The sequence below is a fragment of the Chiloscyllium plagiosum genome, unplaced genomic scaffold (genome assembly GCF_037043375.1).
Source record: "Chiloscyllium plagiosum isolate Xiang-an unplaced genomic scaffold, Cpla_swu_hap1 HiC_scaffold_8, whole genome shotgun sequence".
NCBI classification, from domain to species: domain Eukaryota; kingdom Metazoa; phylum Chordata; class Chondrichthyes; order Orectolobiformes; family Hemiscylliidae; genus Chiloscyllium; species Chiloscyllium plagiosum.
This window is the reverse complement of record NW_028270146.1, coordinates 41,848,238-41,874,870: the sequence shown is the minus strand read 5'-3', so window position 1 is coordinate 41,874,870 and position 26,633 is coordinate 41,848,238. Positions and strand designations below refer to the sequence as shown.

Sequence of the window (26,633 nt, the reverse complement as noted above, 5' to 3'; positions counted from 1 at the left end):
TCACTCATTCTAGTCTACTGCACCGTGGTCTCCTCTACATTGGGGAAATGAAGCATAGACTGGGTTACCACTTTGCACCACCTACGTTCTGCCCGCATAAAAAGATCCTGAGCATCCAATTTCCTGCCACTTCAAACACTACTGTGTTCCCTGGCCAACATCTCCATCTGTCTTGCAGCAATGTTCAAGGAAGAACAAGCTGGAAGAACAGCATCTCATTTACCACTTGGGAACTCTACAGCCTTTAGGACCCAATATTGAGTTCAACAATTTTAGATCTTGAGGCACCTTCCCTCATGTCCTTTCCCCAACCCCCATATGCCAGGCCTTGTTATAATGTGGTCTGCTAAAACACACAACCTAATGTTCGCCATAAATAGTCCCTGTTAGTAGCTATTCATTCTCCAAGGCTGATCATTATCCACTCCTTTGTCTGTCCAACTGTCCTTCTCTCTCTTTGGGTTGTATCTCTACCAATCATTTCCACCTCACCCCCCACCCCCATCCCCCACTCTATCTTCTACATAAAAAACACCTTTTTCCTGAAGAAGGGTCACTGGACCCAAAACGTTAACTCTGTTTTATCTCCATGGATGCTGTCATACCTGCTGACATTTTCCAGAATTTCTTACATTGATCCAAGTGATTGTGATTGTTCTTGAAATTAGATTTTGCTGTTTTAATCTTATTTCTGTGATTTTTCCTTATATTGTATTACCTTCTTTTTCTTCTTTTCTCCCTTCCAAATACATATGCAATTTCCTTTTCACCAACAGCTTATTTTACGCTCTCAGCCTAAATAGACATCTGTACAAAAAAAGTTTCATTTTGTCATGTCTCTCCATGAATAGATTCTTCTAATTCTCTCTTTGTCTTTAGAGTGGTAATCAATGCCCTCTTTTCATTAATTTGCTAACTGGTAGAAGCCATTCTTCATGGTGTACCTTCAAACCTTTAATTACTTTGAAAATATCAGGTTGACATAGCAATATTATTACAAGGAACTGAGTGCCCAACTCAAAATCATGCCAATGTGAAAGCAATTCATTTCACAGCAACCATTTTGATTGGTTCTGCTATGAGAAACTGGCTCTCATGTAATTGATTCCTGAAGAAGGGCTCATGCCTGAAACGTCGATTCTCCTGCTCCTTGGATGCTGCCTGACCTGCTGTGCTTTTCCAGCAACACATTTTCAGCTCTCATGTAATTTCCCTCACATTGAGAGAAGGAAATATTTGGAGAAATAGGTGACTGTAGTATACTATAGTGCACTGAGAACAGTATGGGCATCTGAATGACTTGAATGTATCTGAGACAAATGTGTTCCAAGTTATAGGCTGAGACTGGTAAAATTCATTTATCCATTATTTATCCATTTGTTCCAATGGGTATTGATAGGATGACACAAAAAATGGGGTACAATGCTTTGTAAAGGCAAATGTTTATAATAGATTCAAAGTCATGTATCTTTTAAAAAAAACGAAAATACAAATCATTGAGTCATTTTGCCAAAAGTGTCATTCTGTGGATACTGTGAAACACACCATCAGGCTATTCAACTCTTTAATTTTTGCACTCTTCTCAGAAGACCATTTCTGGTGTTAACTATCTAAATCCTAAATACATGTTTCAATTTTCTCCAATATTACTGGAGTGTGCTCAGTTGTTGACCCCTGCTGATGACATGAGGAAAACACAATATAGGTTTTGCATTCTCTTTAGCCTCTTTCCACAATGCAAAATTCATTCTCATCTTTGTGTGTCAGCAGAGAACGAGAGGTCAAAAGATGAAATTCAAATTATGTAAGCAGTAGAATGAGATTTGGCATACTTTCTAATTAATTCTCCATGGATTTCCACTTGCTTTAATTAAAAAGCTGACAATATTGCAGAATATTCACTTCTATTTCTCAAGGATAGATTTTACTTTGTGGAGACTACAACTTCTCTGAAAATGTTGTTTTCCACTCAAAGGCTATTGATATTTGATAATATTATTGTATTGTGGAACTGAGGGCAGATTGTACTCTCAGCATGAGGTGTTTGGTCAACTTAAAGCCTTAAATACTACATACTATAGAATTATCTGACAAAATATTTTATTTTTTTACTTTGCAATTTGTCACCAATTTGTCCATAGATATTATGGAGTGTTAGAATGTTGTGGCATGCTTCTGGGTATATCTTTCCTTGCTGTAAGAAATGTGAGCATAAAATTACATTTAAGCATACCTGCAGCTAATGTGAAAAGTACTTATTCTGAATCAACACTATAATGGACCCCGCGTCAGGTTACTTCCTTTCAAAACATATAGCCACCCTTTTAAATGCTGGCTTTAAAACAGCTTTCTCATTTCAGTCCACAGTATTAAAACAAAACAAAAAGACACAGTCCTAACATTGCCATCGTCCCAGCTTTTATGAATTCATTTGATGATTATTCCCACATTATAATTTTGGAAGTTTGAACTCTTTAAACTAATTCTTGTCAAACAAAGCTGGAAGTGGTGTTGATAATGTCCAAATAAATCTTGAGGGTAATCCCAAACTCTGATTTAATCTTCTATTCCCTTCTCTACTTTATTCCACCCTTTCTCCTACCAACTCTTTCTTTATCTTCTCATTATAAATTTCTTTCTATTTTAATTGGAATGATGGCTTTGTTTATACGAAGCAGCCAAAGTCAATACTTCTCCCTTTACCTTTCAAACCCAGTACAAAATGTTTGAAAGTTGACCTTATACATTTTACAAATTGTTTAGTGCATGGAGAAAGTAAACATGGAATATGTCTTTAAATTAACTTTAAAGAAGAAGGACCAGCCAGTGCAATTTTAAACTAGTAATTTTGTGATGAATATCAAGAAATTCTTCTTCATACAATGACTGAAGGTGGAACAGCTTTCTCCATAGACAACTAAGGCTAAATCCTTGAAATAATTTGAAAAACAAATTGGATTTCATAATTAAGAGCTTTCGGGATAAATAAATTAGAATGAGCTGAATAGATCCCTCCCCCATAATATTTTGTCATGCTCTGAGAACCTCTAGAGAAGGCACTACCAATTACCATCCAAAAATTCATATACTTGATTGTAAGATCCAAACTCTCAGAAGCCAAGCCCTTTCAAAATACTTTAATGCATGAGATTTATAGCTGGTGAATGACTTAAATGTATAAAGACAGCAAATCCGATCTGTTGCTTGACTGATTCTTGTTTTTACAAAAGTAAAATATCTGCCTTCACTTCTTCAATCTATGGGACTAACTATAAGACTGATTCAGAGCCATAAAACAGTTGAATATTGCTGATCCATGCTCTGTATGTACTTGAATTCTTAATCATAACAAACTTCACTCTATCTATCTAGATCAACAGCACAGCTCTATTTAATGGGACTGTCATGTACAAGATGTCCTAGGCCTGATTGCACAATGTTCAGCACTATTATCAACTCCTAAGACATTGAAGCAGTCCATGTCTACATGCAAGATTTGGACAATATCCAAGCTTAGGCAGTTAAGTAACAAGTAGCATTCACACAACATTTGTGAAGCATTGACAAGCTCCAACAGAATAAATTCAACCTTCCCCCTTGGCATTCAATAGCATTGCTATCTCTCAATCTTTCACTGTCAACATCAAGGGATGCTATCATTGATGAAAAAAGGAATTGGGCCAGACATAAAAATACTATGGCTGTAGGAGCAGACCATAAAACTATAAGACTTGGAAGCAGAAATATATTTGAAGCCCAGCCATGAACCCAGCCAAGTGTTGGCAGTCCAGAGCTGCTCTTCAGTGAAAGAACAGCCACAAACCAATGCTTCTTAGTACACATAGGAGGCAGGGCTGACACTTCATTATATAAAAATGCAGTTTCACATCTATTGCTGTTTAGGATTCAAGCCACCACAACGTATTTGTCCTGAGCCTCATCCCACTATACAGCCCTCCCCAAGTTATTGGTACTCTTTCATGTGAGTTTTGAGAAGATTTGTAGCTCAGGTTGAGGTTTTGGATGTAGGTTTGCTCGCTGAGCAGGAAGCTTCATTTCTAGACATTTTGTTGATCTACTAGGTAATGTCTTCAGTGGGCCTCAAGTGAAGCAATGCTGAAAATTCCTGCTTTCTATTTCTATGTTTGGGTTTCTTTGGGTTGGTGATGTCACAAATCAAGTTAGACCCCATCTACCACCCCCTGAGAAAAGGAACAGGAAGTGACTTCACCACAGGAAATAACATCACCAACCCAAAGAAACCCAAACATATAAATAGAAAGCAGGAATTTTCAGCATTGCTTTGCCTGAGGCACACTGAAGATGTTACCTAGTAGGGTAACAAAACATCTGGAAATGAACTGTCCAGCTCAGCGAGCAAACCAATATCCAAAACACTTTCCAGTGTTCAACAATTTCCAGATTGTCTATATTGTTCAACATGACTTGTTACAAGACTTTGATAACTGACCAGACTCCAACTGATCTTGGTGTTGCACCCTCACTGACCTATTAAAAATCTTCTGATTGATTGCAATGGATCCTGAAGGCTGACTGAAGCCAAATCTCTGGACCAAAGTGATATTCACTGCCTGATCATGTTTACCTGAAGTGGTCAACTGATCATCTCCAAGCCCCTGACTAAAGTTGGATAATGCCCATGACTTATTGTATCAAGACCCCGTGAATGATGGAAGCCCTGTTTGAATAAGGGGTGGCGGTGGCTGGTGTTATTGTTGCTAGATTCGTAATCCAGAAACACAAGTTAATGTTCTGGGGCATGAGTTTCAATCCTATCATGGCAGACGGTGAATTCAATAAGACTCTGGAGCAAAAGGCAAGCCTAAAGGTGTCCATGTAATCACTGTCAATTGTCATTAAAACTCATCTGGTTCATTAATATCCTTTAAGGAAAGAAATTAACTCTGTCTAGTTTACATGTGACCCTCCAGCCTCATAGCATTTCTTACTACCCCGAACAATTAGGTATGGGTAATGAATGTTGGTCTGACTAGTGATGCCCACATCCCATGAATGAATAAAAGTACAATTGGTTGAGGATTACTCCTCTTAGACTTTGAGACGTGACCATTTAGTTGATGCACCTGCAATGTATTTGTTGCTTAAGCTACTATCACATGCTGTAGGTGAGAGATTAACATAGCATGGTGTTGTATCACAATATGTCCTCTTGGGGGCTGGTAGCCTGACTTTTTATCTGCACAGATCAGAAAGGCAAGACTGAAGGGTCATATAGCTTTAACTTCCAGATAAAGGGGCAAAATGTCAAAAGTCATGGCAAAGTTGCTGTGAGTATTGAAGTAAACACCAAGTGCAGAGAGAGTGAGTGAGCAGCTTTGAGATGCAGCATGATGCAATCCATGATTTGAGTGTCTATCCCTCATTGCAAACTGTTCTTCTGGTAGCAGCATTCCAATGAAATGTGACAGTGTGCTTTCAAGTGCAGTATTAAAGGGCATATCTATACTGTAAGTGGATCAGAGTTTGCCATGATGCAGTGAGGCCGGTACATGTCAGATGACATCATCCATGGATGGAGGTTGCTGTCAGCATGTGGTTGCTGTCCTTGGAGCATGCCCTGAGATTTTGCTGTCCAAGCTGAAGGATGTGGCATGTTAGAGTTACCAGGGACCTATTCTGACTTTCACATCAGGAATTGTCAGCGTCCAGTTCCTATCCTACAGGAGGAGAATGGGAAACTGCATATTAATGAGGTAACATTAAATTATAAGGATATGTGAATACCTGCAATTGCATCCAAATAGCTCAGTAGTAAGAATCTCATCTCACTGTTCAAATCTTGGTTGGAAATTTGAACATTTTGCTCATGACATCATGAAAGCTCCTCATCGACCGCTAGTGATTTTCCCAACTTCCTCATTGCAGCCCATAGTTTTCAGGAGATGGGAAGATTTCACCCATGGCTTCAAATCCCAACGTGACAAATGATAAAATTTGAATTTAGTTAATAAATCTGGAATTATAAGTGATGGTGATCAGTCATCACTTGTTGTAAATATTTACTACTGTACTTTAGGGAAGTGGATCTGCTGTCCTTATTCCAGTCTGCTTTATATATGATTCCAGAACTACATTGATGATGCTGACTCTTAACTGCACTCTGCAATGGGTCTAACAAACCATTCAGTTAAAGGTGGTTTGGGGTGGGTAACAATTGCTGGCTTTGCCAGTGTTGCTCTCACTGCCAAAAAGAATTAATTTTTTAAAAATGCATTTATTATGTGGCTTCTGTTGTAGGCAAAGGAAAGAAAGAAAAAGTGATAGCAAAAGTTAAAAAAATGAAGAAAATGGTTCCCAGTTGATGGTAAATAATATGATTGTTACAGCTTGCTGCATTCAGCTAGAAACATACTTTCAGTGCAGAACACCTCATATATATGGGTGACTGTTAAAAACGTCAGACCAAGAAAGAACATGTAATTATTTAATGCTTTTCACAGAGTCATGATTTCCCAACTAACACTTTCCAGCTAATTTAACACTTTTGAGATGTCATCAGTATTGAAATGTAGGCAAATTCAGCAGCCAGCTTTTATAGCATTGACCCACAAACGGCATGGAGGTCAACCACCAATAACCTGCAGTGATCAACTTGATTGGGGAATAAATGTTGGCCAGGACATTTTAGGAGAACTCTTTAGGTCTTCTTAGAATAGAGCTGTTAGAATCCATTTTTTAATCTACCTGAGAGGCCAGTTTTGTGCCCCAGTTTAACATTTCTGATAACACAGTCCACCTTTACTGCTGTGTCGAATGATAAGCCCAGATCCTGTGCTCATTTACGGAATCTGATTCAGTTCACATCCTCTTGACTCACTGATGAGAAAGCTCTTTGGAACCAAGGCTGTTGCAAAGGTAGGTCTGGGTAGTTTTGTCTAGTTTGCCAAATTTACCTGGACCATCTCTGACATCTCCCTCCCCTTCCTGGACCTCTCCATCTCCATCAGTGACGACCGACTTGACACTGACATTTTCTACAAACCCACCGACTCCCACAGCTACCTGGATTACACCTCTTCCCACCCTACATCTTGCAAAAATGCCATCCCGTATTCCCAATTCCTCCGCCTCCGCCGTATCTGCTCCCAGGAGGACCAGTTCCACCATAGAACACACCAGATGGCCTCCTTCTTTAGAGACCGCGATTTCCCTTCCCACGTGGTTAAAGATGCCCTCCAACGCATCTCGTCCACATCCCGCACCTCTGCCCTCAGACCCAACCCCTCCAACCGCAACAAGGACAGAACACCCCTGGTGCTCACCTTCCACCCTACCAACCTCCGCATAAACCAAATCATCCGCCGACATTTCCGCCACCTCCAAACAGACCCCACCACCAGGGATATATTTCCCTCCCCACCCCTCTCCGCCTTCCGCAAAGACCGTTCCCTCCGTGACTACCTGGTCAGGTCCACGCCCCCCTACGACCCATCCTCCCATCCTGGCACTTTCCCCTGCCACCGCAGGAACTGTAAAACCTGTGCGCACACCTCCTCCCTCACCTCCATCCAAGGCCCTAAAGGAGCCTTCCACATCCATCAAAGTTTTACCTGCACATCCACTAATATCATTTATTGTATCCGTTGCTCCCGATGCGGTCTCCTCTACATTGGGGAGACTGGGCGCCTCCTAGCAGAGAGCTTTAGGGAACATCTCCGGGACACCCGCACCAATCAACCACACCGTCCCGTGGCCCAGCATTTCAACTCCCCCTCCCACTCTGCCGAGGATATGGAGGTGCTGGGCCTCCTCCACCGCCGCTCCCTCACCACCAGACGCATGGAAGAAGAGCGCCTCATCTTCCGCCTCGGAACACTTCAACCCCAGGGCATCAATGTGGATTTCAACAGTTTCCTCATTTCCCCTTCCCCCACCTCATCCTAGTTTCTCCGGACTTGTCCGACCTGCCCAGCTCCTTTTCCACCTATCCACTCCACCCTCTCCTCCCTGACCTATCACCTTCATCTCCTCCCCCACTGACCTATTGTACTCTATGCTACTCTATCCCGACCCCCACCCTCCTCTAGCTTATCTCTCCACGCTTCAGGCTCTCTGCCTTTATTCCTGATGAAGGGCTTTTGCCCGAAACGTCGATTTTGCCTGTCCTCGGATGCTGCCTGAATTGCTGTGCTCTTCCAGCACCACTGATCCAGAATCTGGTTTCCAGCATCTGCAGTCATTGTTTTTACCTCTGCTCTTGTATAACTTTGTTCATTCACTATATGAGAGTGTCGCTGGTTAGGCCAGCATTTATTGCCCATATTGAATTGCCCAGAGGGCAGTTAAGAGTCAACCACATTGCTGTGGGTCTGGAGTCACATGTAGGTCAGACCAGGCAAGGATGGTAATTTCCTTCCCTAAAAGACATTAGTGAACCAGATGGGTTTTTCCTGACAATCGATTCATGGTCAACATTAGACTCTTAATTTCAGACTTCTATTGGATTCAAATTCTACCATCTGCCATGGCAGCACTCAAACCCAGATTCCCAGGACATTACCTGAGTCTCTGGATTAACTGTCCAGTGATAATATCCCTAGGTCAATACCTCCCCTTCTCTCTCTCACTAAAGGAAATGTAGGAATTTTAAAAATTTATGGAATTAAAAAAATAATAAACTACTTAAACCCCTGCAGATTTCATTGCACACTTTCTAACGTGAGTCAAATCTACTGAAGGGAAGTGTCCTTCAAGATTTTCTAAAAACATATTTTTAGCTACTGGATTTCATTCAGTTGGAATAAACCATAATGTATTATTCAAATCACTTAAAGACTAATGGTATGTCTTGTGGCTGCTCTGTTTTACAGTTGATTTTGTCTTTCTCTTTGGCCATTTTGCTTTTGACATTGATGTAAAGCCGGTGGATATTTTATTTTAAATGGACAACAAAAAAATACATTTTATTTTATCGACTTTCATTGATTGGCTCTGCTTGCAGAGTCTGTTCCTGTGGTGACAGCGTGAGGTTATCACATAGTATTCCTAATAGTAATGTTGTATTATGCCAACGTGGCTTCAATATTCTGCTCAGGCACGCTGACCTAAATGTCTTGGCCAGCCTAACTCATGCAAAGTTTGTTAGACCCCTATAGTGCACTTCATTTATAGAAAAATAGAGTTAAGTAGATGTGGTAAAGTGGGACATTTAGTTGGCTGTCCTGACATTCAGGCTGTCAAGGTAAAAGCAGATCAAGTTAAAAGTGATGTTATAATAAAAAAAACGTTTTGTTAACAGTTATCCATCTCTCAACATTGTTTGAAATTATGTCCAACTAACGCGGTGAAGCCAATTGAGCATCAACTCAGGAAAACAGATGTTGCTGTTCATGAGATCCAGTTGTGTGCAAAATAGGTGCTGTTTTCTACATTATGACTTTGACTATAAAAAGTACTTCATTGATTGCAAAGCTAACTTTACTAGACAACCCACATAGAATATAACTATAAGAGGAGGCCAGAGCCTAGATATTTGGCAATGAGGAACTTATCTCCAGGCTCTCCAAAGCCTATTCACCAACTACAGGGTCCAAGTCAAAAGTGTGATGGGATGCTCTCCACTACAGCAACACTCAGGAAGCTCAAAACAATTAGGATGAAACAGCCCACTTCATTAGTGCTCCACCCACGTTCAACACTCACTTCCTTCTCTAGTAGCTTATTGTGTGTACCATCTACCAAATGCATTGTAACAACTGGAGAGAGTTCAGACAAGATTTACTAAAATGACACCAGGAATGAAGGATTTTAGATACCAGGAAAGTTTAGAGAAATTGGATGTATTCTCCTTGGATCAGGGAGGGTGATCTTATTGAGATGTTAAAAATTAAGAACAATTTTGACAGGATAAAGAAGGATATTCTGTTTCCACTAGTTGATGTGTCAGTAACTAGGAGTCACAGTTTCAAAATAGTCAGCAAGAGAGCTAGGATTGAGATGAGGAGAACGTCTTTACTCAGAGAGTTGTTAGGATTCCGAATGTATTGCCTAAGAGAACGCTTGGAGGCAGATTTCATCAGAGGTTTCAAAAGGGAGCTATATCTGCATTTTAAATTGATAAAATTAGAGGACTATGGAGGTAGGGATGCATGGAGGGACTAGCTGGGTAGCTCTTTTGGGAGCCAGTACAGGCATGATGGATCAATTGGCTTCCTTCTGTACTGTAAATGTTAGTGATTCCAATTCATGAAGGCTTCTTCAACCACATTTTAAAATCTATAACCTTTCCTGTCTAGATGAATAAAGGCAACAGATGGACAAGAACTTTGTGAAATAGTTATCTATTCTCGGATGAATGGAGCACCTACTGTGCCGAAACCCACATGCACTTGAAACTCAACAGCACTCAGAATAGCCATAGCTGTTCAAACAATAGTCTGCTCCCTGGGAAGGGAGGACAGAAGGTGTTTATTTCAACTTCAAAGCAGAGTGCTTGCAAACCATTATAAGAAAACAGGCAGTAAGATTGCGTCAAGTATCAAAACCATTTACATAAACTGTAGAGAAAACTAACAGCAGAGACTTTCAGGACATTTTGTCTCTGGACAATAGGTTTAGACTCAAAGACTGATGTGGTCAAAATTATTTCAATTCCTGAAGCACTGGTGTCAGTACTGGGCAAGGTGGGGGCTATATCATTGGGTTAATCGAGTCCTGAACCGTACCATGTTCTAGCTAGTCACACAATGAGGGAAGTAGAAAAGATTTTAAACCAAGTCATGGGGTAAGGAATCAAATTTGGAAAGATGTGGTAAATCAAAGAGTAGAGACAAATTAAAGGAGAATGCAATAAATCTGGGAAATGATAAACAAATTGTGGCTGGAAGAAATAGAGAGAGAATATGTGTAAGTGTAAATCAACAGTTACACCTTGGAGATTACAAAAATAATAAATTGACCAAACCAAAGGCTGTGTCTCTGAACAAATGCAACATTTGATACAAAACATTGAACTGGTAATGAAAATAAACATGAATAAGTATAATCAACTAACCACTATGAGATGTGGCTATGGAATGATGTAGATTGAGATCTGAACATTGAAGTGTACTTGATAATTTGGAAAGTCAGGAAGCTAGGGAAAATGGAGGAATGATTCTGTTAACTAATCATGATACCAGCAGAATAACAAGGAGTGAACTAAGTGATGGTATACAAGTGGTTTGGACAGAGATGAGAAATAATAAAAATATGAGCTAACTTGTGAAACGTGTTTATAACCAACACCCAAACCCCTCTCCCAATACCCCCACCCATTCCATGGTAACCACATGGTATGTTGGAGCATAAATAAGAAACAATGTGAGTTTCCCGGATAAACATGGTGAGAATCATGGAAGATTTTAATTTGTATATAACCTGGAAAAATTAGATTGTCAACGGCAGCCTAAATGAGGAGCTCATATACTATTTCTGGGTTACTTCCCGAGAACAGCATGTTCTGGAGCTAACCAGAGAACAGACTGCACTTCATTTGGTATTAACTAATTATCTCAAAGCAAAGGTTACAGTGCTTACAAGATTAGCTAGGTAACAGTGATCATAATTTGGTAGAATTTTACATTCACAGCAATTTACAATTTATATCAATGATTTGAATGAGGCAATCAAACGTACTATTTTAAAGTTTACTGACAACACAAACCCAGGAAGAATTGAGAGTAAAAAGGTTTCAAGAGGATGTAAAAAGAGTTCAAAGTAATTCATACAAGTTGAATGAATTGGCAAATACATGCCAAATTCAGGATAACAGTGAATTGTGAGGTTATCCAATTTGGTAGCAAATACAGAATGGCCAAGTATAAATTATGATAGATGGGAGAGACAAGGAATGGGTAAAGGTCAGCCAATAGCAGCTATTGATTCTCCCAGATCGACCTTTAACAATGCCTTTGACTGCCCAATTTCTGTTTTCTCTCTCTGGGCTCCATGTCCACCTCTCGTTCAGTCAGTCCCGCATATCCCACTTCATCTTCAACATCTATCTTTTCCTTTTCCTAGCTACAATCAGTTAGGAAGAAGGGTCACTGGATCCAAAACATCAACCCTGTTTTCTTTGCACAGATGCTGCCAGACCTGTTGAGTTTCTACAGCAATTTCTGTTTTTATTTCCAATTTGCAGCAACTGCAATTCTTTCTTTTTTTTAGCTTAAGGGATATATCACCAGCAATGTCTGACATCTCAGGAGACCGTACAGAATACACATGATAGATAATTCCAAAGAGAAAGAAAAATTCCAAAGGTGGACTCTGTGTTAACTAAAAGAATTAAAGATAATCTCAAGCATAATTAAAAAGAAAATAATTACGCAAAGATGTGTGGCAAGTCAGAAGTTTGGATACAACATAAAAACAGCAAAATTGACTAAAAGGAGGAAAAAAGTTGATATGTGAGAACACTATCTGGAAAAATGAAAAACAGGTAGTATATATTTGAAACTGAAAAGAGTTTACAAAGAGCTTGCTATTCCTATAGCAAGTATATTTGGAGAATTAATAATGGAAAATAAGCAGATAGCAGATGGATTGAATCAGCATTTTGCATCAGTTTTCACTGCAGGTGATACAGGAAATATCTCAGCAATAGTTTGAATCAGGAAATGGAAAGAGGGCAGGACCTCAACATTACAATTTTCAGGGAAGTATTTCTAAGCAAATGATTGGAGTTGCAGGCTGACAAGTCTCTTGAGGTCATGTTAGACTTCAGCCTCGGGTCTTAAAGCAAGTGGCTATTGAGAAAATTGAGATGTTGGTTTTAAATTTCCAAAATATCTTAGATTCTGGAAAGCTCCATTAGATTGGAATATAGTGAGTGTTAGTCCTTTATTTTAAAAGGGAAACAGAGCAGGAAACCACAGGTCAGTTAGCTTAAATGTTGTATGGCAGATGGTAGACATTGTGATGACAGAAGTTACAGCAGGGGCCTCAGAAAGGCCTAAAGTAATCAGTCAGTGGTCAGTATGGTTTTTTCAAAAAGGATATCACATTTAAGCATTTATTAGAGTTCTTTGAGGAAGTAATGTGTGTTGTGGATAAAGGAGAACTAGTGGAAGTGCAGTACTTCGATCTTCAGAAAACTTTTGATGAGGTTCCATATCAAAAAGTTGTTGCAGTGACTACAAGTTTGAGGTAATATACTGGGGAGAAAGTGAGGTCTGCAGATGCTGGAGATCAGAGCTGAAAATGTATTGCTGGAAAAGCGTAGCAGGTCAGGCAGCATCCAGGGAACAGGAGAATCGACGTTTCGGGCATAAGCCCTTCTTCAGGAAGGTAATATACTAGCATGGATAGAAGACTGGCTGGTTAACAGGAAAAGATTGGCAATAATGAGTCATGTTCTGGTAGGCAAAATATAATGATGCCACAAGAATCAGTGCTGGGACCTCAACATTTTATAATTTTTACAAATGGCTTTGATGAAAGGACTGCAGATATGGTGGCTAAGTTTGCTGATGACACAAAAATAAACAGCAATGTAAATTGAAGAGGGGATGAAAGGATGCTTCACAAGGATTCAAAGAAGTGAAGGTTAAATGAATGGACAACAATTTGGCACATGGAGTATAACATGACATATGGTACAAATGCCAATTTCAATAGGAATAAAAGAAAAAAAACATTTTAGCGACATGGTGAGAAGTACAAAGCTCTGCGTTACAGAATGATCTGGGTGTCCCAGTGCATGAATAACGAAAGCTTAGTCTACAAGTACATTGAGTAATTAGGAAAATGAATAGAATGTTATTGTTTATTGTGAGGGGAATGGAATACAAAGGTGAAAAGGTTGTGCTTCAATTAAACAAGACATCGGTGAGATCACCTTTGGATATTGTGTACAGTAGTGTTCTCTTAGGTATGGAATAATATAAATGCACTAGAATGATATAAATGTTCAGAAAAAGTTTACTAGACCAAGAATGGGTGTATTGTCTTATGTGGAATGATGAGCAAGGTTCTCATTCACTAAGTTTTGGAGGTGATTTGATTGAAACATATAAGATTCTGAAGGGTCTTGACAGAGAGGATGTGGAAAGGATGTTCCCTCTCACGAGAATCTCTAGAACTAGTGGCCACTGTTTTAAATTAAGGAGTTGCCTAATTATGACAGAGATGGGGAGAATTTTCCTTGCAGAGGGTTGGAACTTTCTTCCTCAAAAGCCAGTGGAAATAAAGTTTTTCAATATTTTTAAGGCATAGGTCAATAAGTTATTTTTACAAGGTAGATCGTGAAAGGTTGTGAGGGGTAGGCAAAATTGAGATTTGATACAATTAGCCATGAAGCCTTTGAGTGGCAGAACATGCTTAGAAGGCTGAGTGGTCCCATGCTTCTAATTCATATGTTCACAAGTAATACTTTTCACACATTATGGTGTTTTCTCCATCAGAATTATAATGTGATGCATGAGAACAAATACACAGAGTTGCTCAATGGAAGGATGCACTTGTCTTCAAAGGTCAAATGTCCGTGATGAACCTCAGCATGAAAAGCACATTTACTTTGTGATTTTGCAGCAAATAATGATATTTGAAGATTTGAAAGCACTTCACATTTACCTTCCAAAATGCTCCTGACTGCTCAGCAGGCTTTCCATTTTCTTCACTGACTCTCAAAAAATGGAATGTTTCAATAGGTTTCCAAAACCTTAAGCAATGAAACAAAATTGGTACACTAGTGGAGATTTGATTTTTTTTAGATTAGATTCCCTACAATGTGGAAACAGGTCCTTTAGCCCAAGAAGTCCACACCAACCCTCCGAAGAGTAACCCCTCTGACTAATGCACCTAACACTATGGGCAATTTAGCACGGCCAATTCACCTGACCTGCTCCTCTTCAGATTGTGGGAGGAAACCGGAGCACCTGGAGAAAACCCACACAGACACTCAGAGAATGTGCAAACTCCACACAGACAATCGCCTGAGGCAGGAATCAAACCCAAGTCCCTGGTGCTGTGAGGCAGCAGCACTAACCACTGAGCCACTGTGCCGCCTCACTTTTCCTCCTTGATTGAAAACAGTGATCGCAGCCTCAGTAGAGGGTGTGTGTGTGTGTGTCTGTATTTTACATATTGGAACAACTGATTTGCAAAAGGGCTGAGGAAAAATGCAGAGTTGAAAATGGAGAGGGAAATTGGATTTCTGCCAAAAAGCCATTAAATACCCAAACCTATCTGGAGTAACATACAGACCACTATCTCAACATCTGCTATTGACAAGAAAGTAGAAAATTTGGCAAACAATGACACTACAAAAAAAAAAAAGGCGGATTCATGGAAATCGAAGATTGGAATCAAATTCCATTTCACTTGGATAAATTTTAGGCAACATATTTTTGGAAAAACACAACGATTATGTGAATGCACTAAGTGAAAAGTTACTAAATGGTATGAATAAACAAATAGACTTAAGGCTTAAATATAAAATCCTTTGAAAGTGGAGAGGCAAAACATTTTTAGTTTAATAGATATCGTATAGAGCTCAAACCTAAAGCAATATTGTTGTATTTATATAAAGTGCTGGTTACGTCACAAAGAAGAGTACTTGAGGTGCTTTAACATCAATTATAACAATATTAAAACTGTAGAGGATGATAATGCCAAGCATGTGACATAATAGTTAGAAAGAAAGACCCAGGATGCTGAAACTACCTTCACTGAACAAAGAAAGCTAAAAAGAAAGTGAATGCAGCTTTTCAATTCATGAAAGGTTTCCATGGAGAAAACTGATTATGTTTACATGAGGAATCAATTTAAAATGATCAGCCAAAGACTGAGAATAGGGACTGAGAATAGAGATAATTGCAATGTGCAATGTTTTTACACATAAATGGTTCAGGCAGAGATTTTTTAAGAGAAATTTGGCTAAATGCTAATACAGGGGCCATTGAAAGGGATTAAGGGAGTGAGATCCACTTAATTGAAGAATTGTCACTAAAACAACAGATTGAAGTGATGCAAATAGATTCCTGTGGTTCCAGCAAAGTGAGGAAAATGTGAATGCATGCCATGAAACCCTTATATACTATGGATTATGGAACATTGTGTTAACTTTCTAAATGGCAATTGTGTCCAAAAACATAATATTCCCTTTCATTTCCCTAGGATTACAGCAAGATAGGCAAAGCCATGCAATGAGTAAAGTTGGATGTAATTTCCGTATAGGTCAGGTCAAACTGAAGGTCAGCCTTTGAATACTGAAGCAGCACGCTCCCTCTCAAATGAGAATATTTGCTTGTTTAAGGTAATAGAGGGTAGTAGGTAAAAGCAGCCAGGCTAGCACTGTAAAATTTGCCTCTCAAAGCATTTCTGTGTTTGACAACTTGACTTGTGTTCAACTGCAGATGATTCTTGCACTCTCACTGCACTTCACTGCTTTGCAATTCAAATGATAAACTTCTCCTTTGTGTGGAATGACAGGATGACTATTACTTTCAGGTTGAACAGTTCATGACGAATTACTGCTTGAGAGCCCCTAATTAACATTGTTTTCACCTGTGTGCAGGATTAAGAGGAGAGATTACATGAGTAAGTCACTTCCAAAATGAGCGATCTGTATTCCAAGCAATGCACCAGAGAACTGGCTCTTCTGCCAGTGCTTCAAACTTATCTATTTTAAGAGTGTTCTAAATGCCAACATGTGCAGGTTAGCAGAGCTGTTTTATCCCTATGGCAACAGTTTTCACATGACTGTTTTTACATAAATTATTATTCAGTGCTCTGGTTGGAGACCAATAAATAATGTGAGATTTGCTAAAGCACTTGTGTGAAAAACTTTATATAGTTCATTTTTGGGTGTTTATCATGTTGATTTTATTTAACCTCTTCGCTGAAAACTTCTGGGTGCCAAGATTGCTTTACTTTCCACTTTTCGGGATCTGCTGAAATTCAGACAATGACTCATTCTTCATACTTGGGTGTCCTATGAAATTGAAGCATTATATTCACTGATGTTCTCGGTGCAATGTTAGTAACCTTCTGAATGCAGAACCACTGTGTTAGTACTCATCCCTACCAGAGAGTGATCTGAAACTCAAATTCCATTCAGATGCAAAGGACAGTACAAACAGCTAATGCTTTGCTCTTGTGATGCTCCCGTGGTTGGCACAGGCAAAGTTGCAAGTCAGACAAATAGCATAATGTAAGTATTTTATTTCTGTGCTTTTTAATCAATGGAATTAAAAGGTTATTCATGTCTCTGGATATTTGGTACAGTTTTCAAACTCTGCTCCTTTCTCCCTACTCTGCATTTTTCACCAATATTCTATGGTCCATTATCTACCCTGAAGTTTGCAGTCTTCACTGTGTGATCTATTTTGTCAGCACTGTGGTGGTTTGCTGTCTATGTTAATTGCTCTCACTTCTGAAATGCCAGAAGCCATTTACATCTTTGAGTTAAAGATCTCAGAAGAGTAGTGCTCGAACAGATCACAACTTTGATGTGCCTGTTGCCCTTTTGCAACTGTTTCCAATTAAGGCCTGTTGTGACATCTCTTGAGGAAGCAACAGGACCATCTTACTCTGACAAAGACAAACCTGAATGCAAGCATAACTGGCACTGAGACAATAGCTTTAAGGCAAACGCTTTTCTTCATTATGCAATCACAGCAGAAAAGGAGCAGTAACCTTTATGTAGTGAATTCTTCACAGTCTTACTTCAAGTTACACTATCAAAGTGACACATGATAAACAGAATGAAATGGTCTTCTAAACAGGACTGAAAAAACCAAACTTCCCCTTGCATTCTAAATTTGCAGCTCATGTGGTTAAAACAGAAACATATAAGAATGGTTTTCCTTGAATTCTGATGATAAATGTGAGAGATTAGGATAAAATTAACATATGTCCCTTATTCATTGCACACTGGGGACAAATTTGAATTTTAACTTTTCTCTATGTTACTTTATGGTATAGGAGTGCTATTTCTCTGTTCAAGGTAATAAAACATTAACTAAAAATAAACTGTGCACTTATATGGTGTATTTCACATCCTTCATGACCCTCCAAGGCACATCATAGCCAACAGTCACCTTTTATTCATACAGGTAAATGTAATAAAAGGGCACAATTGGGAAATTGATGAGGGTGTTTAAACAAAAGACAAAAATCCATCATGTACCTGCAAACAGTTTTTGGTAGCAAAATGTTTGATTCTCCTGATGTCCAATGTAAAGTTGTAAAAACAACAATTGATGTTCCTTGTGTTGGGTAATATGAAACAATCAGATCGCCAGTGTGAAACAATTACGAATGATTTACCGATGAGTCTTCAAAATGTATATGTAACTTTTCAGAGGATATTGCTGTTTTTACAATGTTACATTGGACATCAGAAGTATCAAACATTATGATTTGAGAGATTAAATATTCCCAAATTAGTTCAATTTTCCTACATTGAAAAATACATTCTTGCACCATCTCAGGTTCTGCCCAAGTTTTGACATTTAACACAATTATTACGAACTTCATAACTGACATAGAAGCAATGGAAAAGGCCCAATGTAATGCCTGCTATGTTTTTATATAGATCTTTGACATCGATCCAAAAGTACAAATAGAACAATAATCTTCAATAATAATCACCACAGAATGACTTACAAGAATTTCATTGAGGTAGTAAAAAAATTTATTATTCAATAGGAACATAAAGCTCAGGTTCATGGAGAAGAAAGTAGCTATCAAAATAGGGATCAGGACACAGTCCTAGCAGTATCTGTGCATTTTAATATTGTCATAACTGTCTGGAGACCAATAAACCAAAAGAACAGACCAGACTAGGAAATCAATGGGCAAGATTTCAGCTTCATTTGAATTTATGTTGATTTTGGCTTCATTGACAAACATGAATTGAAAGTCAAATAGTGGTTAATAGGAAATAGAAAATATGCATTGAATAGGAGAAACACCAAATATAGACCCAATGGAGCTCTTGGATAATTTAAGTAGGATTATATTTGGTAGTAATTTCAGCCACAAATTCCCTCAAATCTCTGAGCTTCCTCCAATAAAATTCCAGCTCCTTTTCACAGCAGCTTTTTTCATTTGTTTATTCATATGTTGGATGTGGGCATCGCTGGCTGGCCAGTGTTTATTGCTCATCGCTGGTTGTCCTTGAGAAGGTGGTGGTGAGCTGCCTTCTTGAACTGCTGCAGTCCACATCCTATAGGTTAGCCCACAATGACCTGAGGGAGGGAATTCCAGGATTTTGACCCAGCAACAGTGAAGGAATGGTGACATATTTCCTAGTCAGGATGGTGACTGACTTGGAAGGAACATGCAGCTGGTGGTGTTCCCATATACCTGCTGCCTTTGAGATGGAAGTGAGACAGGATATATTTAGGGATGGTGATGGTGGTGTCTGGGACATTGTCTCTAAGGAATTCAAGCCAAGATTCACAGATACAGGTCATGCAAACAGTGCCCTTTGTCACAGTCCTCTCACATCCAGTTCCCCCATATCCAGTGTTCTTTTCCGGGTGAGCACTGATTGTTACCTCTTCACTCCAAACTGGTGACCAGACCCATTTACAAAGCATGGAAGCTGATGCGGTTGTGGGATGCACCAGCAACTCAGATGTGCTTTGCTGCACTCCAGCTGCTGATGCTTGTTATGCTGTTCCAGAAACTCCTGTAACATTAAATTACAAAATAGTGCAATAGAGAAACACAAAGGCACAGAGACAGAGGAAATATAACAATGCATTATAGTCTCTCAGCACTGTAATCTCCAAAAGATTGAAGATACCACTGTGGGGATAGTTGTTCAAGTTTCATGGTAATGCTAAATTTCATCTCCTTACAAATGTGTCTCTCACTCACCAGCAGTCTGCTCCACTAATGTGGAATTCTTGGAGAAGACTTTTTGCTTTTCATTAAACATAGAACAATACAGTGTAGAACAGGCCCTTTGGCCCTTGATGTTGCCCTGATCTATGAACTAATCTGAGCCAATCCCCCTACACTACCCCATCATCATCCATGTGTTTATCCAAGGATTGTTTAAATCTCCCTAATGTGGCTGAGTTAACTACATTAGCAGGTAGGGCATTCCATGCCCTTACTGCTCTCTGAGTAAAGAACCTGCCTCTGACATCTGTCTTAAATCTATGCCCCCTCGTACAAGCTGACATTATCATTCCAGGAAAAAGACTTCCACTGTCTACCCTATCTAACCCTCTGATCATCTTGTATGTCTCTATCAAATCCCCTTTTAGCCTTCTTCTTTCCAATGAGAACATGCACAAGTCTCTCAATTTTCCTCATAAGACCTTCCCTCCAGACTAGACAACATCTTGGTAAATCTCCTCTGCACCTTTTCCAATGCCTCCACATCCTTCCTGTAATGGGGCGACCAGAAATGTACACCAGAATTGATGCTCTATTCCCCATCTCCAACTGTCAGCAAATGCAGGTTTCACTGGGGATTCACTTTACTATGGAGTCACAAATTCTCTATTTGATTGATGAGCAATAACCAATCATTGGTAGAATTATACGGGTACCCCAAGGTAAGATTTCTTGAACACTGAATATGCCAAATTAATCAGTGTTGGCGTCAGTCAGAAATCTTTGTCAGCAGGGTTTCCGTTGAATGGTTACACCTCAAACACTAAGACCATAAGACATTGGAGCTGAAGTAGGCCATTCAGCCAATCAAGTCTGCTCCACCATGGACAATGATGGTGGCATAGTAGCTCAGTGATTAACCCTGCTTGCTTAGCACCAGTGACCTAGGTTCAAATCCAGTCTTGGGTGACTATCTGTGTGGAGTTTATACATTCTTCTCATTTCTGTGTGCTCCAGTTTGCTCTCAGTCCAAAGATATGCATGTTAGAAAGTTTGGCCATGCTAAAAAAGCGTGGGATTACAATGATGGTGGAGGGTTTGCATGAGATGCTCTATGAGGAGAAAGTGAGGTCTGCAGATGCTGGAGATCAAAGTTGAAACTTTATTGCTGGAACAGCACAGCAGGTCAGGCAGCATCCAGGGAACAGGAGATTCGACGTTTCGGGCACAGGCCCCTCTTCAGGAAGAGGGGCCTGTGCCCGAAACGTCGAATCTCCTGTTCCCTGGATGCTGCCTGACCTGCTGTGCTGTTCCAGCAATAAAGTTTCAACAAATGAGATGCTCTATGGTGGGTCAGTGTGGACTCAATGGGCTGCATGGACTCTTTCCATACTGTAGGGATTGGAGAATTTACTGTTCACCGAGATTATGGGTGATTTTATCATCTTCAGTTCCACTTTCCTGCCTTTTCCCCTCGATTCCCTTACTGATTAAAAATCTGTTTATCTCAGCCTAGAATATACTAAACAGCCCAGTTTTGACAGCAATCTGGAATAATTCTTTTTAGATTAGCCCCCTTTGAGAAAAGAAATTCCTTCATCATCTCTGGTTTGTATGGGTACCCCTTGCTCTGAGATTACATTCTCTAGTCCAAGATAGTCCCAAAAGGGGATATAACCTCATAGAAACCAACTTGTCACATTTTCTATGCATCTTACACATTTTAATAAGATCACCTCTCATTCTTCTAACCTACGCAAACCTTATCAGAAAATCCCTCCATGCCTTGGATCAAACAAGTGAACATTTTGCTTTTATTCTTGCTTTCCTTTCTCATATAACATGCCAGTTTACCTTTTAAAGTTTATGTTCTTTTGTTTAGTCATCTTTTGTTGCTTTTTCAGACTTTCCCGATCTTACTACTAATCTTAACAAGATAATTTCCACCCTTAACTCCACCTTTATTATCACTCTCAACACAATTTTTGCCATTTTGTATGTGTTTCATTTCTTTCAATTTGGTAATATCCTCGATTTCAGGGGTGGCATGGTGGCTCAGTGGTTAGCACGGCTGCCTCACAGCGCCAGGGACTTGGATTTGATTGCAGCCTCTGGTGACTGTGTGAGGTTTGCATGTTCTCCCTGTGTTTGCGTGGGGTTCCACTACATGCTCTGGTTTCTGCCAATGGTCCAAAGATGTGACTTTCAGTTGGGTTAACCACTCTAAATTGCCTATGGTATCCAGGGATGCAGGCTAGGTGGGTTAGTTACAGTAAATGCAAGGTTATGGGGATAGGGTGGGATGCTTTTTAGAAAGTCAGTATAGACCCGAAGGGCTGATTGACCTCTTCATGTGCTCTAGGAATTCTATGACCAATGATTCCCTGAATAAAATACGTACAACCCAGATGGCCTCCTTCTTCAAGGACCGCAATTTCCCCGCCGACGTGGTCGACGGTGCCCTCCACCGCATCTCCTCCACTTCCCGCTCCTCCGCCCTTGAGCCCCGCCCCTCCAACCGCCACCAGGACAGAACCCCACTGGTCCTCACCTACCACCCCACCAATCTCCATGTACAGCGCATCATCCGCCGTCACTTCCGCCACCTCCAAACAGACCCCAGCACCAAGGATATATTTCCCTCCCCTCCCCTATCAGCTTTCCGTAGAGACCACTCCCTCCGCGACTCCCTTGTCAGATCCACACCCCCCACCGACCCAACCTCCACTCCCGGCACCTTCCCTTGCAACCGCAGGAGGTGCAACACTTGCGCCCACACCTCCCCCCTCACTTCTCTCCAAGGCCCCAAAGGAAACTTCCATATCCGCCACAGATTCACCTGCACCTCCACCCACATCATCTACTGCATCCGCTGCAGCCGGTGTGGCCTCCTCTATATTGGGGAGACAGGCCGCCTACTTGCGGAGCGATTCAGAGAGCACCTCTGGGCCACCCGGACGAACCAACCCAACCACCCTGTAGCACAGCATTTCAACTCCCCCTCCCACTCCACTGAGGATATGCAGGTCATTGGACTCATCCACCGCCAAACCACAACAACGCGACGGTCGGAGGAGGAGCGTCTTATCTTCCGACTGGGAACCCTCCAACCACAGGGGATGAACTTGGACTTCACCAGTTTCTTCATTCCCCCTCCCCCCACCTTGTCTCAGCCGAATCCCTCCAGCCCGGCACCGCCTTCCTGACCTGCAGTCTTCTTCTTGACCTCTCCGCCTCCATCCTACTCCGACCTATCACCCTCACCTTGACCTCTTTCCACCTATCACATTTCCAACGCCCCTCCTCCAAGTCCCTCCTCCCTACCTTTTATCTTCTCCTGCTGAACACTCTCTGCTCATTCCTGAAGAAGGGCCTGTTCCCGAAACGTTGAATCTCCTGTTCCCTGGATGCTGCCTGACCTGCTGTGCTGTTCCAGCAATAAAGTTTCAACTTTGATCTCCAGCATCTGCAGACCTCACTTTCTCCTCGAAGATTCCCTGAATAACCCTCACTCATTTAACCCTTTCCTAGAATCTTCTTTCCTCAGAATTTTAACATGCTTTTTCACTTCACAATTGGTGATCATCTATTTCTATCCAGTCTCTTTTCATTTCAGAGTTTTAACATTTTCATTCTTCCTTTTCATTTAATCTCGATGACTAACTCCACTGCTTGTGAGATATGTTATAGCAGCTTAGGATAAGTTGTAAAATCTCATCTATTGGAAGAAGTCAGCTTATTAGCTCAGTAATAATATTTGACATACATTGAGGGAAGCAACTGGTGAAAATATTTTCAAGGCTTATAAGAAAGGTGGAAATCTCAAGGAGCTCGTCTCTTAGTGTCACCATCTGTAGTTTCAGTATTCTGCAAATAGCAAATGTAGCGTTGTTAACGTAACAAAATTTGTTGGAGAAAATAGATTGAGCAATCATCAAATAAAGAAAAATAGATCTGTTGAAAATTGAAGTTTTGAAGATACTTATAAAGGTGGCGAGGATGTTGCTAGTCCAAAATGACTTAGCAAATAAGCTCCAGATGTTGCACTGAGACAGGGAAAGCCTTGATTGTTATATGATAAACAGCAGATTGAGCTGCACCAAAATGATATTTGGGCTCAACAAAATGTGTAATGTAATGTAAAACTTCATGCATTTGATCCTCTTTGAATATTTTCTAATTAACCTAATGCGTAGGACGTATGGAAACCAGACTTTGGAAGTGATGAGCCTGTCAAACATATAATGATGTATGATTGACTAGTTTGATATCTTTGCTGAAGATGCCAGTGTATTCAACATGAAGGTGTAAACCTCCAACACTTGTTGCAAGACTACCCAAAATCTTACTCAGAATATTCCTTCTGCAGGTTCTGGATGTTGAATGTCTCCTTTTCTAACAAACCTGAATGATGTGATTCCACAGGTTGTTTCCTAAGAGCCTCAACGCAACCAATTCTCCAACTAAATGACTCAGCTTTGCAAAAACTCAAAGTTCATCTCACACCAAATTTGGAGGTGTGGTGGACAGTGAAGGTTACCTCAGATTACAATAGGATCTTGATCAGATGGGCCATGGCTGAGGAGTGTCCGATGGAGTTTAATTTTGATAAATGCAAGGTGCTGCATTTTGAGAAAGCAAATCTTAGCAGAACTTATACAATTTATGGTAAGGTTCTGGGGCGTGTTGTGGAACAAAGAGACCTTGAAGTGCAGGTTCATAGCTTGTTGAAGGTAGATGGGATAGTGAAGAAGGCATTTGGTATGCTTTCCTGCTTTTCTTTATTGATCAAAGTATTGAGTACAGGAGTTGGGAGGCCATGTTGCAGCTGTACAGGACATTGGTTAGGCCACCTTTGGAATATTGCGTGCAAATCTGATCTCCTTCCTATTGGAAAGATGTTGTGAAACTTGAAAGGGTTCAGAAAAGATTTGCAAGGATGTTGCCAGGGTCGGAGGATTTGAGCTATAGGAAGAGGTTGAATAGGTTAGGGCTGTTTTCCCTGGAGCATCGGAGGCTGAGGGGTGACCTTGTAGAGGTTTATAAAATCAAAAAGGGCATGGATAGGATAAATAGACGTCTTTTCTCTGGTGTGGGGGAGTCCAGAACTAGAGTATATAGGTTTAGGGTGAGAGAGGAAAGATATAAAAGAGACCTACGGGGCAACTTTTTCACTCAGAGGGTGGTAAGTGTATGGAATGAGCTGCCAGAGGAAGTGGTGGAGGCTGGTACAATTGCAACATTTAAAAGGCATCTGGATGGGTATATGAATAGGAAGGGTTTGGAGAGATATGGGCCAGGTGCTGGCAGGTGGGACTAGATTGGGTTAGGATATCTGGTTAGCATGCACGAGTTGGACCGAAGGGTCTGTTTCCATGCTGTACATCTCTATGACTCTTTGACTCTGACACAAGTCAGCCCTTTGTTATTCCATGTAATGTAAAGGGATTGAATAGTTCAACAAATAACCTAAATACCCCTACTAAAAATGAATTTAAAGGATACATTGACTAAAATAGAGTAATTCAGCACAAGTTGTTGATCAGGTCCTACGCATATGGTATTTAAAAGCCCATTGTATTGGAGGTGGTATATTAGCATGTTTAGATGATTAACTAACTAACAGCAGACAGAGTCTGGATAGGGGGAGAGGTAGGGTTGGGGAGCATTTTCTGGATAGAACCCTGTAACTAGCGATGTGCCCCAGGGATAAATGCTGGGGCCATAAATGTGTATTAATAGCCTGGATAAGGAAAGTAAATGTACTGTCACCAAGTTTGTGAATAACACCAAAATATGGGGAAAGGCAAGTGGTGAGGATTGCACAACGAGTCTGCAGAAGAATATAGATATGTTAAGTAGGCAGGCAAAAAGTTGGCAGATAGAATATCGAGCAGTACAGCACAGGAACAGTCCCTTTAGCCCACCATGTCTGCAACACCATGATGCCATTCTAAACTAATCCCATCAGTCTGCACATGGTCCATATCCCTTTATTCCCTGCCTGTTTGTGTATCTGTCTAAATGTTTCATAAATGTTCATATTTGTTTCAATCACCTCCCTGGCAATGCATTCCAGGCATGGGCCACCAGCTGTATAAAATTGTTTTCTCACACATCTCTTTTAAACACACCCTATCTCACCTTAAACCTGTGTCCCCTTATATTTGACACTTCCAACCTGGAAAAGAGACTCTGATGTCCACCCTATCCATGCCTTTCATAATTTAATATACTTCTGTCAGGTATTTTATATCCTTCCTCAGCTTCCAAATATCAAGCAAGATCAATCCAAGTTTGTCCAGCCTCTACCTACAGCTAAAATTAATGTTTATGATTTAAATCCAATCTTCCTTGATTCTAACCCTTACTCTGACACAAAGTCAGACAGACACAGAGGATAGCACAACGAGTGTGCAGAAGACCTCAGACATATTAAGTGAGCAGGCAAAAGGTTGGCAGATAGAACACTGAATAGTATTTACCATGTGCGGAAATGTGAGGCTATGGCAGGAAAAATAGAGGAGCTAAGTATTGTTTAATAGAAAAAGATGACAGAAAGCTACAGAATATTGGGATTTGGGGTCCTTGGCCATGAATTTCAAAAAGCTAGCATCCATTTTCACCTGGGTTAATATTGAAGCAAAATGCAATGTTGACCTTTGTTTTAAAAGAAATGGAATATAAAAATAGGGAGATTCTGCTGAAACTATACAAGATAGAGGTCAGAGACATGACAGTATTGATGCATGAGTCAGTGAAATTGGCAGGACAGGAAGCGAGAATTGTTTATAACGCTTATAGTTTTTGAA

General features: G+C 40.3%; 1 protein-coding gene across 5 annotated transcripts in view; it reads left to right on the top strand.

Annotated features, from left to right (window-relative positions):
• Positions 1 to 26,633, top strand: part of mdga2a (MAM domain containing glycosylphosphatidylinositol anchor 2a) — a 956,359-nt gene that overhangs the window by 530,744 nt on the left and 398,982 nt on the right. The gene's annotated exons all lie outside the window — the stretch shown is intronic.